The 14,438-nt window shown below is 43.8% G+C and overlaps 1 protein-coding gene across 2 annotated transcripts in view; it reads right to left on the bottom strand.

Annotated features, from left to right (window-relative positions):
- cdh11 (cadherin 11, type 2, OB-cadherin (osteoblast)) overlaps positions 1–13,868 on the bottom strand; it is a 79,368-nt gene extending 65,500 nt beyond the window's left edge. For both annotated transcript variants that reach the window (XM_041049162.1, XM_041049163.1), the window contains exon 1: positions 13,346–13,868. The gene's annotated coding sequence lies outside the window, so the exon portion shown is untranslated. The remainder of the gene's footprint in view (positions 1–13,345) is intronic.
- Between the last annotated feature and the right edge of the window lie 570 nt (positions 13,869–14,438).

Here is a 14,438-nt window from a genome sequence, read left to right as displayed (position 1 = left end):
TAATATTTTAATCAGTCTTTCATTGCTGTTACTTCATGAGAAGCAGTGTATTACATGGTCTCTTAACATTTCTTGTGTACTTTTTAACTGGAAGAATAAATCAGCATTGGTCTATTTAACTTTCCTTTCATCTCTCTGTATATTTATCTGTACCTCATCTTACCCCTCGTGTTTCCTTTCTTTTTCAGTCCAACCATACTTCCAGTCTCCACTGTCCATTTTGCCTCCTTCAGACTTTTCCTTCCTGACCCTTCCTCTGTCCTTTTATCCCTCCTTCCTTGCTCTTCAGTCTGTCTGTGCTCACAGTCCTCTCTCACTGCCAGTCTCCATCCATTTGTCCCACCTTCTCTACCACACATCTCTCCAAGTATTGATCTAGCTGCCCATGATATGTCATGGTGATTGACAGCTACTAATTGGCTTAATTCCACCCCTGGGGGGCTTGTAGCTCCACGGCTGATCTGGATACAGCTGTCCTATTGTCCAACAGATGACACCATGACCCTTGGGAGCCAGTGAGGGGAAGAAGAGAGGGGAGATAGTGAGGTGGAGAGAGAAAGATGCATGCATTTATAAAAAACAAATGTTATTTTTCATTGAAACAACATATACTTGGCATTTTATGAGGGACACGTTTAGACAGAAAAGTAAAATGTCAGCAGGTAAAATTTACATTCTTGCTGATAGCGAGTGCACAGAGGGGCAGACATATTACAGTCAGACAGACAGAGCTGGATGGAGACCACGGGTAAATACCGGCAGCAGCCTGTCTTCCAAGTGGACAGACAAATATCTGGCTCAGTGGTCAACACTTTTTTCACAGAAATATAAGTGCATCAACAACCGTGTGCCCAGTCACAGTGTCCTTGAGCGAGACAGTGAGTCGCTTAGGCTGTGATGGAAAAGAGAGGGAAAGAGGGAGGGAGACCGTCCCCCATGATACGAAAGAAGCACCCCTAAGCAGACCCAGATTAGCTTTGCTCTATTGAGGAGGCAAGGGGCAGAACACAAGGTCTTAGTGGATGCCACTAAGCCTTTAAAGACCACCCTTCAGTCTGGGATGTACCACCCCCCACCCCCCTCCCCATTTATCCAGTAACTGACACACACCGTTTACATACACATTAGCCCGGGGAGACCTTGCTGGCCGAACATTCAGGCTCGTGATCAGGTCGTGATCTGTTCACCTCGAAGTCATTAGTCATTTTGTAGCTTTGAAGCAGTTTTTATTCCTAATGATACAGTGCAATGATGGGTTTTTATCCCAAAGCAGTCTGTGTGTCATCAAACGTTTTACTCCTTCGTAAGTAAATGCCTCAGGATAGCTAATAACTTCATTAATATTTAATACCGAGGTCGTCTCTCATGGCAGCTGTTTAGTGTCGGACATCTTAACGTGGAATAGAATATAAAATTAGGAGAGAATAAAGCAGAGAAAAGAAATAGACTATTATTTTTTTTCTGTGGTCGTATTTTAAAACAGAAGGCTAGAATTTGTTTTCCTATATGTTTGGATTCTGAATTGATTTGACCTTTGATCCTTTCACTAATAAACCAAATACAACGCTTCATGAAATAAATGCTTGAATGGCTTCATTGCAGCATGGTATTGATCTGTATGAGATCTTTGTGCTTGTGGGGTTTGGTTTGAAAACAGACACCATTTTTAGCAAATGTCTTGACAGGGACTGATTTTTTTTTTTTTTTCAAATGTCTAATAATTTATTTTGGAATGAACTCAGTGAAGATGAATGAGTTATGGTGAATTGACGGGAATGGAGTGGGGATGGGAGGAAGGGGGAGGAAATGATCAGCGGCGTTGCAGACCATTACACCTACCATGCATGTGTAATGACCCTAATTACCCCTCTAAATTGCCGTCTCCCACCCCTCACCCACAAACTACTTGACAAACACTCGACTCAGTGACAAACATGGAGGACACAAGGGTCATTGTGCTGAAACATCCTCCCCTGCAAAATGATCCCCTCTGCTTTCTCCCTCCATTCTCATCTCCCTCCCTATTTTCTGTTTTCCAAACCAATGCATGGACGAGCTGGATACTTGATAATAACCCCCCCCCCCAACAAACCCCTCTTCCACCCCCACATGGTTGTTGAAACCCAGTTCCCTCCCTTCTTTCTCCAGGTTGACACAGAGAGCCCTTTGTTACGCAGAGCTGCAATCACATACTTCAATAAGCCTGCACTGTTGGTTCTCAAACTTCCCTCTGAGGGAAGACCCCCCATACGAATCACAAATCCCAACAAAGCTGCAAAAGTAGCTGCTTTTGCCAAATTTCCCCAGATCTGATGCATGTTTGTCTGAGGGCAACCGTCTGGAAAAACTAGTGGCCCTGGTGTGGTGTGTGTGTGTGTGTGTGTGTGTGTGTGTGTGTGTGTGTGTGTGTGTGTGTGTGTGTGTGTGTGTTTTAATTTTTAAGGGCAGAAAAAAACTTAGATCAAAATCACAGCTTGCTTTTGAGAGTTAAATTCCTGAGGCGAGTACTCAACACCAGCAGCACTGTGCAGCAAAGTGTCCTTAAACAACTGAACCTGTTCCTCTGCGCCCACTTGCATCAGATTTATCAATATTAATACAAAAAAAACAACCTGTGAGGAAACCTTGTCTGCTCTTCAAGGAATTTTTCAGGTCTTTCTGTGATGATTGAGACAGAGTACGTGCTCTTTGTACTATGCAGAGGATGTTTGTTGAGTAGGCGGTCCTTCACTTCAATGCATCTTAGGTACATTCATACCTTTACTTAGAGCTGTCCACTTGTGATCAGTCATGCCTATGCCAGCCATGAGCAGGACCTCACACACTCACAGGCAGGGTGACCTTGCATATCTCACCCTTAGATGACATGGACACATGCGGACAGGCTGCCTGAAACGACTTTTATTTGTTGTTCTGGCGATGCTCATGCTCAGGTGCACGGGAATGTGCACACAAACACACAATACACACTGACCTTGCATGGTCAGCTTTAGCACTAGTACGTGAAAACACCCACATGCATGGGCACATTGGAGCGACATGCGCACACACACACACACACACGTGCACACTGTGACCTTGTTTGTTCAACCTTGCCACTAGAATATAAGCAATGTTGATGGCACTTGCTTTCATAACATCACAATAAAAATAAACATGGCTGTGACAAATTTGATGTCACTCCACATAAACACTGAAAACACATACACTGTATGAAAATGGCTCAGAGCAACTGCTACTTTAAAAATAACTCCGGCTGGATTATTTGTACATGTATCAGATGAACTGCAGTAAGTTAAAGTCTATAGTGCATTAAAATATATTTCTGTGTACGATATGGTAAACATCCAGCATCTAATGATGCAATGAATGAATTTCACGTGTTAATTATTTAACAAATGGATTCATAGCCGTGTGAAGGAACATGTCAGTGACTGGGTCAGCCTCGTATCAGCCTTTCCACCTCTCCCTATATATAGCTATGGCTTTCTATAGTGAAATAACAATTAGCCAGTCCTGGAGGAGGCTATATCTGTCGTTCATTGCCTCTCCTTTCACTGAAAAGGTCAATGCAGTCACAGCTGCAACTGAAACCTAAAGAGACAGTGGAAGACGAGGATAAAAACAGAGACAATGAGAAATGGAAACGACTGAGAAGAAGAGACACAGATAAAAGATAGAGAAGAGAGAGAAACAAGCAGATACACCAACAGAACCTTAGAGGACAGATGATGAAATAAAGAGAAGAAGAAGAAGAGTTTGTTTTATATAAGTGCTGCTCTATAAGTCTGAGTCATGGTCGGGGATTGAGGCATGAAGCAGGCAAAGAAATACACTGGAGTCGAGCCGTTTGCATGGGCAAAAAAGTGAAATTACAACTGTCCAATGAAGAAGCAGCAGTCATATTCAATCATATTACACCATTATAAGTGTCACGGCCAGTGAAGCATGGATAGAGAGAGGCAGAGGGAGAGGAAGAGGGAAAGAAAGCACGAGAATGGGGAGGAAGATGGCAAAAGAATCAGAGGGACAGAAAAAGGAGCAGAGATGCAAAAAGGGGGAGTGTGGGAGGTGGTGAGAGTGATAACGGAGAGAGAAAGGACAGAAAAATAAAGAAACACACTGAGAAACAAACAGAAAGAGACAGAGAGAGGCAAATGGAGAGAGGTTATTATGGTAAAGAGGTCAAGCTTGCAGTAATGCTCTGTCTTGTAGAAAAGAAAACAGCGTTTTGTGTGTGAGTTGTGTGTGTGTGTGTGTGTGTGTGTGTGTGTGTGTTTCAGACCCGTGTGCACTGTTAGCTCTCTTTCTCCGTCTGTGTATATGTGTGTGTGTGTGTCAGTGAGCCATCATCTGCCAGGACTAACACAGTGGCTATATAATCTCAGGGCTTCTTCTGTGTGAAGGTACACAGAAGACAAACACTGTTATCTGTCGAGAACACCTTCACATCTGCAGAGACGAATCAACAACGACTGTTCACACAACAAGTTCAGGGATTTTTGCAGAGCAGCTTATTAGTAAAGTTATTATGCAACGAGTAAATAGATGCCAACATCAACCATGCTTTCCTGTCTGTCTAACATAATGTTTAGTATTTATTTCATGTTGTTTATGTATCAATAAAACTCAGTTTAATCTGTGTCATCATCAGGTTTATTTTTGGAACTTTTTCAGCTGAGTAACTGCGTTTAGTTCATACAGAGGAGAGGGAGGAAAGATGTGGGGGGGGGGGGGGGGGGGGCATAGAGAAGAGGACAGGAGGAGAAAAGATGAGATGAGAAGAAACGATAGCGGAGGGAGGGCAGAAAGAAAGATGAGGAAGGAAGGAGAGGGAGAAAGAGGAGGAGACAGGAGAGGATGAGAGCTACTAGATAAGTCCAAGTGTGATCAAAGCTTTATTTTGACATCAAGAGCAGCCCTTGCCAGCGCACTGACTGGTTAATGCTAGACACGCACATACACACTCTCAAACATTAGAATATGTGCGGCTAAGAAGAAGAAGTGATACTGATGTACTCCCTAATATTGAATATAAAGCTAAAAACATTTTAACCCCTCATGGTTTGGATCTGATTATCTCATTGCGACGTCTGATTGCCTGTGTCTAATGGCTTTCAATTGCTTTAAACACAGGTAAATCATGGGTGAAAATCCCATTACCTAACACCCACCCCCTACCACACCACACCACACCACAGTGCAAGCTTCAGCTTCTCTCAGCCAGGCGGTGATAACCTGCTCCATACGCCACAAACAACCATTCTCTTGCTTGAAAAATCGGTTTCCGTCACTCGATTTCTGTCACATTTCTCAAAATAATTCAACGCACAAAATGAGTTTACTGGTAAATCAGTCCAAATGTTACAGCCATAACTCTTCTGTCTCCATGGAGAGCACTACAGAAAACACTGAGGGGGACAAAACAATCTCTTTTAGGGACTAGGAAACTCTAGCAAATGGAAGAGAATGCTGCTTTTTCCCAGAGTGAGGGAAAAAAAAGTGGAGACACTGAACATGGGAGAGTTGGCCGCTTATTTCCAGAGAGAAAGTTTATACACATAGGCGCCAGAGCCCCGTCTTCTCACCATGATGTTGGACACCACACATCATAACAATTTCTCGTTCATTCTGCCTTGGAGCTATATGTTAGGGATGTTCCTCACGCAGCTATTTCTGTCCTCTGCGCACCGTGTCATCCAATTTATTTTCTCACTTTCTTGTTAGTCTAAACTGTGGCAAAACAAAGCAAAAATGCACACAGAGGGACAAATGACAAATGTCTTGGAAAGACAGAGGTCGCGGTTACATGGTTTTTTAGACTGGTGAGCCACTTTTTTTTAGTTAAACTATTTATCAGTCTGTTTATCTGCATATCTCTTCATCCACCCCTACGATGCAGTGTCCTCTATCTAACCCTGCTCATAATCAGATAAGCTCTATGCAGCATTTGCTCTTTTGGCTGACCACTGAGGCTGTGTGTGTGTGTGTGTGTGCGTGCTCAGCTTGAGATGGAGTGTTCAGCTTCTGGTTTCAACATCAGTGTGTGTGTCTGTCTGTGTGTGTGTCAGACAGCGTGTGCTGCAAAATGAATTCTGTTAACAGGCGATACACACCTGTTTGGAACAGATCTGTCAGCCTGCTAACATGCAGAGAACACACACACACACACACACATATATTCTCACACAGTATGAATCTGTGCGTGTACGTACACACACTATTCAAACTCTCACACACACTTTGAGGCCATAGTCGTCTGTCCATAGAGTTCACCTCTACAAATGTGTTCGATCAGCAAAATTAACTTGCTACAATTAACATAACCATGTTAATTATGGTAATCAACAACACCGTCTGCAAATACACACTCAAACCTGTGTGTGTGTGTGTGTTTACTGGAGAGGAATGATGGAGGGAGCGATGGAAGAAGGAAGGTGACAGAAGGAGAAATAGATGAAAGAGATTAGCAGATTAATTAAGAATAAATCTAAATATTGATATTTGATTAATCAGTCATTTGTCAAACAAAAATACAAAAGAGCAGTTAGGAGACATCACTGTAGGTTCTCGGAAGCTGTGATTTCATAAACTTTATTATCATTTGTATGATGACAAATGACAATGAAGTTGTTTATAAATAATGAAAATAATCTTTGGTTTCAGTTCCAATGTGAATCAGAAAAGAATGGAGACGAGGACGGCAGGAGAGAGACAGCTGTGATTGACTGCTTCACTGGTGGCTTCAAAAAGACACACACACACACACATACTGTTAATTATTTTCCTGAATAATGAGAAGCAAACGACTCATTAAATCTCCCCTTGACCCGCACGCAGCGACTACCCTCTCTTTCCTTCTTCCTTTCTTTCTCACTGACTCTTCTGTACTTAATACAAATTCTGTCAAACCAGAAGCTTTTTCAGCTGTGAATTATTAATTAGCATTAAAGCAAACCCCCAAAATCCTCCCTGACCCCAATCTGGAGCATTTTCAGTACCAAACTCCGGGAAGAATGCAAAGAAAACCTCCTGAAATTCATGAATGATGAACTTTATTCTTGACCTTCATCCCATTTCCCTTGTCGCTCTCTCTCCTCCTCTCCTTCACTGTTTTCCAGTGTCTCTCCCTGCTGAATACTGTCGACCAAAGCAGGAATGCAGATGAAATTGGCTGTAAAAAAAAAAAAAAATACAGAAAACAACCTTGCTTTTCTTCCTCTCGTGTGACTGGTGTCATGAGACCACAAACCACCTGACTGCACCTAACGACTGTCACAGAAAACAAATTACACTGGATTACACAGATACGCTCTCTCTCTCTCTCTCTCTCTCTCTCTCTCACACACACACACACACACACACACACACACACACATATAAAAATACACATAATATATGCACTTAACACCTGCAGAATCACATTGGCAGTACATTTCCTTTCACATACAAGCACACATTTGTGGAAAAGGAAGCTTACACACACACACACACAAGGCGCTCTGATCAATATCGGTCTCTATCTGGAGTAATCAATTCTCATTCTAATCCGATCAATACCCCTGTCAACGCTGTATTCTGATCATCAATATTGGAATCGATGAAATCACACATTAATCCTGAATTAACATTGATCCAGACTCCGCCGTGATCACGTTTAAACCACGGCCTCGTCATCTGGCAGTAAATCCACGCAGCCCGTTCTGCACGCGCTCCGCACCCTCATGTATGTGAGAAAAGGTCACGCTAACTGAAGAGCAATATCCAGCAACTCCTGGAGAACAACTGACCGAGCTTTCATATTAAAAACCAACACATTTCAGATGCAGCGTCTGGCATTATGTTCCCAGAGTGAGAGCCGATAAAAAAGCAAATCAGTTTTAGAAGTCGCCATGTAATTGATGCTGGAGTGTTTCCGTGCCACCAGTTGTTTTCATTTAATTGCTCTTTGTTGTTTTCTGGTATTATTTGTGGCAGTGTTTCCTGTCTCCACGTCATTATGTGCGTCCATCCAGCTTGATGCCTCATCCACGTGTACACATTTCTTCTTTGTCTTTTGTCCACACGCAAACTGTGATGTAGGTCACTGAAAAACTCCCTGCCTCCACAGTGAAGGTGTTCAGAAGGTGTTTTCAGTGTTGATGTGTAGACAGGGAACAACGAAGGCATTGGCTTGTGATGTGCGAAGAGCTGGCTTTAACTTTGCTAACAGCTTTTTTTTTTTTTTAAAACATATTTTGATATAAATGTGTGGTTACTCGTCCACTATATTGAGGAGCAGAGACTTTGATAAGATGGCTTGTTTTTGTCACTAGTCTTACAGACATTAACTGTAGTTTGGATTGAAAGACAACGCTGTTGAATGGTTTAATAGTATGAAAGGTGAACTGAAGAGTGACTTTAAAATGGCAGTCGATGGCTACATATATCTTTTAAAGCCATGTTTGTCATGTGTTGGACTTTAGCTTCACCAGTTAGTTCACTATAACTTCCACTTCCCTGGAATGTTGAATACTTGAGGACTAATTGAAACCACATGAGCACAAGAAAAGAAAACAAAACCCCAATGCTTAAAGGCAAAGGAAACTAAACCTGGGGCATTATATGGTGGACACTGTGTCAACAACAGTGAACCACCTGTGCTGTCTCGGTCCTCCTCACATGCACCCATGTCCAGGAAATCATTCCCCCACCCACCTTACCCCTCGTTAAACCAAAACAAATCAGCCACTGTCTTTTTTTCTCTAGAGGGCAAGTAAAGGGATTAGGGGTCAGAAACACTAATTTCTGACTCTGTCATTTAATCTGGTTGAGACCGGAGATTAGAGTTATAATCCCATCACACTGCCACAGGAAATTATAAGTCAGTGCAACATCTACCTGGCCTCACATTGCTTTGTCTGGAGTAGACAGGATGGAAAAAGGACGAGAAAACAAAGGTGAAGAGCTGACGGAGAGCTGTAGAGGCTGAAGTTTAACCAGCCGTCTGTCGTACTGACTGCTATCGATCACACCTGTGGACCCAGGGACGGGAGCAAAGCTAAACAAAATACAGCTGAGGCATATTAGAGGAGCCAAGTCAGTTTCTCCCTCAATGTCCCCCCTTCGTTACTGCTGTTCCCCCTTTTCTTCCTCTTGCTCCCTCCCTCCCTCTCTCTCCCTCCCTCCCTCCCTCCCTCTCTCTCTCTGGGAGGTAAATCTGAAGGTAACAGAAGCCAGTCACGGTGGACATGCTTATCCAGACTAGACCTTTGTGTGTGTGTGTGTGTGTGTTTGGGGTTTGCAGATTGAATCCTGCATCCCTGGAGAGCCTAACTACCTCTCCATCTCTCTAACTGGCTCCCTGAGAGAGAGAGATGGACAGGGGAGGAGGAGGAAGAGAGAGAAGGAAAAACAGAGATTGGGAAAGAATTAGAAAGAAGAATAAAAAGAGCAGAGCAGAGGAGTCGCTGCAGCAGCAAAGCCCAACAGCTCCCTCTGTCGTCACCTAGAAAAGGTCTGGTACCTCTCTCATCTGTTTTCCTCTTCACTTCTCTTTCGACTTCTTTTTGAAGTCTGTCTCCTCAGCCTACAACGTCTCTCTTCTCTCTTTCCGACCTCTCCTTTTTTTCCCCTCTTTCACAGTTTCAAAGAAACTAGTTTACAATGACACAACTTTATGAGAAGGAGCAGCTGGCACATAATTAAATATGAATATAACGATTACAGTGTAATGAATTAATCCCTCTATCTTGCTGCTTCCCTGGTGAGCTGTGTCAGCAGTGTTTGCAGTCCGCTGCCTTTAAACCCATTCCAGCAGTTTTTGATTTTTATTTATTTATAATTTAAATTCAATCCTTCACATTTTAAAATGTGGACAGATCAACACGACTTTGGCCGGTCACAGTCACCTTTGTGAGCTTGTCATGCATGTAAACCGTAACCCTCACCTGTGTATGTTGTTTGTTTTGTCTGCATTGTTAATCAGTTTTGAGATTTCTAAAGAGAAAAAGCAGAGAGAAGAGAACAGAGATGAAGATGAATAAAGTCAATCCGGGATTAAAACTATTAACCTGGATTTATACTGGATTTAGATTCACCTGATCTTTTATAAACAGATCGAGTGACTCGATGCTATTGTGCGCTCATTATATACGTCCCCACAAACATAACATAATCCGTAACCTTAATTAGACAGTGCGCCTTAACGTGAATACAACAGCATTCCCTGGCCTAGTTGTGTCTTTTCAAACATTGCTGAAGGACACAGATTGCTTTCTGCTGGCTGCTATATGTTCGCACATTTAATTATATATTTATACAAACTATAAGGAACACAGCCACGAGGAGGGATGTTTCCACTGCCAGGTCCTGAATCCAACAAATCTGATGACATTTCTGTCAGTTTCTGTGTGATTTCTTGGCTGAACATCAGTGAAAAATCTGATACCTCACCCACCCTGCTTTCATCTGTCATCCAAGCCAGGTTCCTGTGTACGGTTCACCCTAAATAGCACAAAGATGTACTGGTACAAGGCATTTCTGTGTTTCCGTCCTGCTTTTAAAGTATACAGTCACTTTCCCAGATACAAAACCACACATTAGCAGAAGCTGAAAAGGGAGCTACGTTCGTTCCTGAGATAGCAGAGTGAAGACAAGCATCTTCTAGCTGCAGGTCGCGTTTCAACTCAGACGGCAGTGGCTCTCATAAAAGAGTGAGACGAAATACACTGCTGATAGAAGTCATGCTGCCCTCCTCTCCTCCCCCGCCTCCTCCTCATATCCTGATAGGAGTCATGCTCTTTTCTTCTCAGCTCTGCTCCTCCGATCGCCAGCTCTGTTGTTTCTCCTTTCGTCTCCTCTCTGCACCTCATCTCCTCTGCAGAACACGTCCTCTCTCCCCTCACTTTCTCTTGCCTCTCCTCTCTACCCCGAATGAATAACTATGTGACTGATATACTATACAGCCAGAAGAATTAATTAGGGAATTGGGCAAACATCTAAAAGCACAAATTGCTCAATACTTTGGTGCTATTTACAAAAACCCTTTTGTGGAGCTGCAGTGGGAGAAGGCTCTGATGTTAAACCCAGACACAGAGTGAATACAGGAAGAAGCAATTCAACCCTAGAAAAATCAGGGACGTTCTTTTCTTGTGATGTGTCTTTTAAGTGGCCACTGAACCACAATATAAACTCTCAGAGCCATAAAAAAGGGGGAATTCTGCTTTTCTTCTCTGCCGTGTTGACTAGTCTGTAGGCTAATTAGCAAAATGCAAGGGGCAAAAATAAACAGTGAGGCTCTGTCTGAGGAGTAACTGCATACCGAGGAAAACCACAACAACATTTCTGCTGCTCTGGAAACTTGCAAGGTGTTAAAACAGCTTTTCACCTGTGAGAAGGTAACTTTTTTCCCTTTTCACAGACTGGAGATAATACCTCTCTGTGCATCTGTGTGATGGCTGCAGAGAGTTTTTTATTTTTTACAAAGACACTTCAAGGAACAGCACAGCAAACCAGCCGAGCCTGGCTGGTAAGAATCCCCCTATCGAATAAAGTACAACAACAGCAAATGATTTTCTCAATGGCTCCCACAAGACTGAGGAGTACAGAGGGAGTCAGGGAGTGTGGAGAAAGACGGGGGAGGATGAAATGCGAAGGGGGAGGGGGGGGGGGGTAGAGGAGTTTGGGGAGAGAGGGGAGACACCGCGCAACAGTGTGGGAGACAGAAGGAGAGAGAGGAGAGAGAGGAGGAGAGTGAGAGGGAGAGAGATTATTGCCTGCTTGAGAGCAGCAATCTTGAGCTGTGCCATGAATACCAAAGACTGTACAGCCCTACAGTCAACGCCCCCCCCCCTCCCCTCCCCCCTTTCTCCCCCCTGAAAACGCAGCGGAATTGCAGCTGCCCAAATTATACACCGATATCTCACTTACTCTCCGCTGAAAACGACTCAGAAGCGACCAAGTTCTCCATCCATGCATAATTACTGATATCAGACCGGCACACACAGAGACTCGTCCAGCGAAGACACGTTTCCCGTTGATTTCAGTAGATGTCTGTGCAACAATTAAAAGACCGATCTAATGTGGCCCTACAGGGACGATAAGCCAAACGCACGGACCTAATTGAGTGCAGAATGAGCCTGAATGAGCCTACGGGCAAGTGAGCTGTATGCAATTTTCATGCGGTTTCACCGGCACTGGCGTACTCGGAAAGGGCAAGGACGCAGCTCTGGCTGAAGTATTCAAATGGACTGAATACTAAACCGTATGGAGTCTTTAGAGATTCACGTTTCAAGATCTATCGCTTTATGTTCATTATCCAGAAAGCTGTAGCGACGCTGCCGAGCACAGTCAGGGTGAAAGATGAGAAAACAGCGTGAGACTAAGAACGAAAAGAGGCAGAAAGAGAAGGAAAGAGGTCGCAGCTGATCATTTCAACTGTAAAATACACTTTATTGGCTGACGGGGAAATAGAAAGTGGGATCGAATCGCTTTCTGGGAGAAACAGGCCTAAATTCCAGAATAAATGCAAATATAGCTGTCACTCCAAACATATAGCGACTGTTTAGCTCTTTGTATTTACTGAAACGGTATATGTATATGATTTCCTTTCATTAAATAATGTGATGTGACAGACACACACACACACACACACACATCAAAGCTACGTTGACGGTGATCCAAAGAAAAGTTGTGCGTCGCCGTTACGCGGAGCCGCCGTTAGGCACCGAGACAGCGGAACACAGCCTTCCCAGAGATAAGCCACCATACGTGGCCAGACACGCACATACACACAGTCATTTGCGCACACCAAACGATCGCCAGTATGCAGACACAAACCGATACACACTGCGCTGGAAACATGAAAAAAAAAAAATACTGGCTGTGTTATGTGAAAACCACACAACCCCACCCCCCCAACCAAACCCCCCCTCCAGGACTGAAGAAAGTCCGCACTGTTACAGCCAGCAACACAACAAATGCACCCAAAGTCCTGGTATTTTGTCACCATTGCCAATGCGCAACGGCTCTGAGGGGATTTCGTGGCATACTCCTTATTTGCCCAAACATAACGAAGTCTGACATCCTCTCACAGTCAACTTTTTATTACACGTATGCAGTGATTGTGTGACAGCCAGTGTGTTTGGATTCATCCCGAGTCGAACCAGAATATCCCCAGCATCCCGGCAAACATTTCACTTGGTTCTCTCTCGCCCGTTTTACGCTTAGTAAAGCCTCTGCAGAAAGAGACGCGCGGTCAGTGATGAGGGAGAAACAGACTGAGGGGGGAGAAAGAGATGAATGGAGCTGTGTTGAGGTGACAACGGCAAAAATATCCCGGTCCTTAAATTCGAGCGGTCCTTACCTTGGAAGTGAGAGACTCAGTTCGCAGCCCGTCTCTCCAAGGAAATTTCTCCGATACATACAAGCCAGTAGAAAACGCTCACTTCTTTCAACTCGTATTGCTTCTTATATCAGATGTCCAACACATCCATTGAAAACCCAGTTTTTCTGTCTGTGTGCGCTTGGAGAAGAGGGGGAAAAAAATAAAAAAAGCAGAGCCAAGTCGGTTCTCCTCAGACCCAAAATGTTCTTTTTTATCCGCTGGAGCGCAGGGGGGAAAATTCCCGAACCAAGCAAACGGGCTTCAAAGATGAATAAAAAAAGAAAAGAAAAGAGAGGGTAAAATACAGACAGATCAGTAGTGCGTCTTGATAAGGTTCCGAGATTGAAGTGATGAAGAGGAGTGGTGGTGGTAGTGAGGAGGAGGAGGAGGCGGGTGTCGGGAGAGAAAAAAGGGAAATCACCGTAGCATCCCTCCCTTCTTAGGGGTATCAAATCCGGTACAGTCAGCGCTGTTTATCCGTCCTCCCTCCAAGAGCCTCGGAAACGGTGTGAGGGAAAGTGAACGACAGCAGCAGCAACGAGAGAGAGAGAGGGAGGGAGGGAGAGAGAGAGAGATGGAGAGAGGGGGATGTCGCTGCCGATGGAGGGCGTTGGAAACTAGAGTAACCCTCTCTCTCACTTTCTCTTCTCACTTCAAATGGGCTTACTCATACAGTGTTTTCGTTATTAGGATACTGTTTAATCAGACTGTCATTGGACAGTGGGTGGGAATAAGTTTTGGCACCGCAGAAAACAGTCGAGTGCAATAAGCCACGTTTGACTTGCACAGATCTGATAGATCAGTACAGGCTACAGTGAACAGTATATTTATTTAAATATATGTAGATGTTTCTGATAGTGTGTGTAAAAAAAAAAGATTAGAGTAGAAAACAAGTTTAGAGTAAGACATTATTTCCTCTTCATTGTGACACCGCTGTCTCAGATCAGAATCCAGACTGAGAGGCTGCAGCAGCAGAAGCCCTGCGGAAACGCTAAATGAATGCAACAGTTGCTCTTTCCTCATTGGCTGAGAGCAGCGTCCAACTGCTCCCAGGGAAGATTTAGAATCTCAC

The sequence above is a fragment of the Toxotes jaculatrix genome, chromosome 11 (assembly GCF_017976425.1).
Source record: "Toxotes jaculatrix isolate fToxJac2 chromosome 11, fToxJac2.pri, whole genome shotgun sequence".
Classification (NCBI taxonomy): domain Eukaryota; kingdom Metazoa; phylum Chordata; class Actinopteri; family Toxotidae; genus Toxotes; species Toxotes jaculatrix.
The sequence above is the reverse complement of the archived record's forward strand: the minus strand, read 5'-3'. Positions and strand labels throughout refer to the sequence as shown.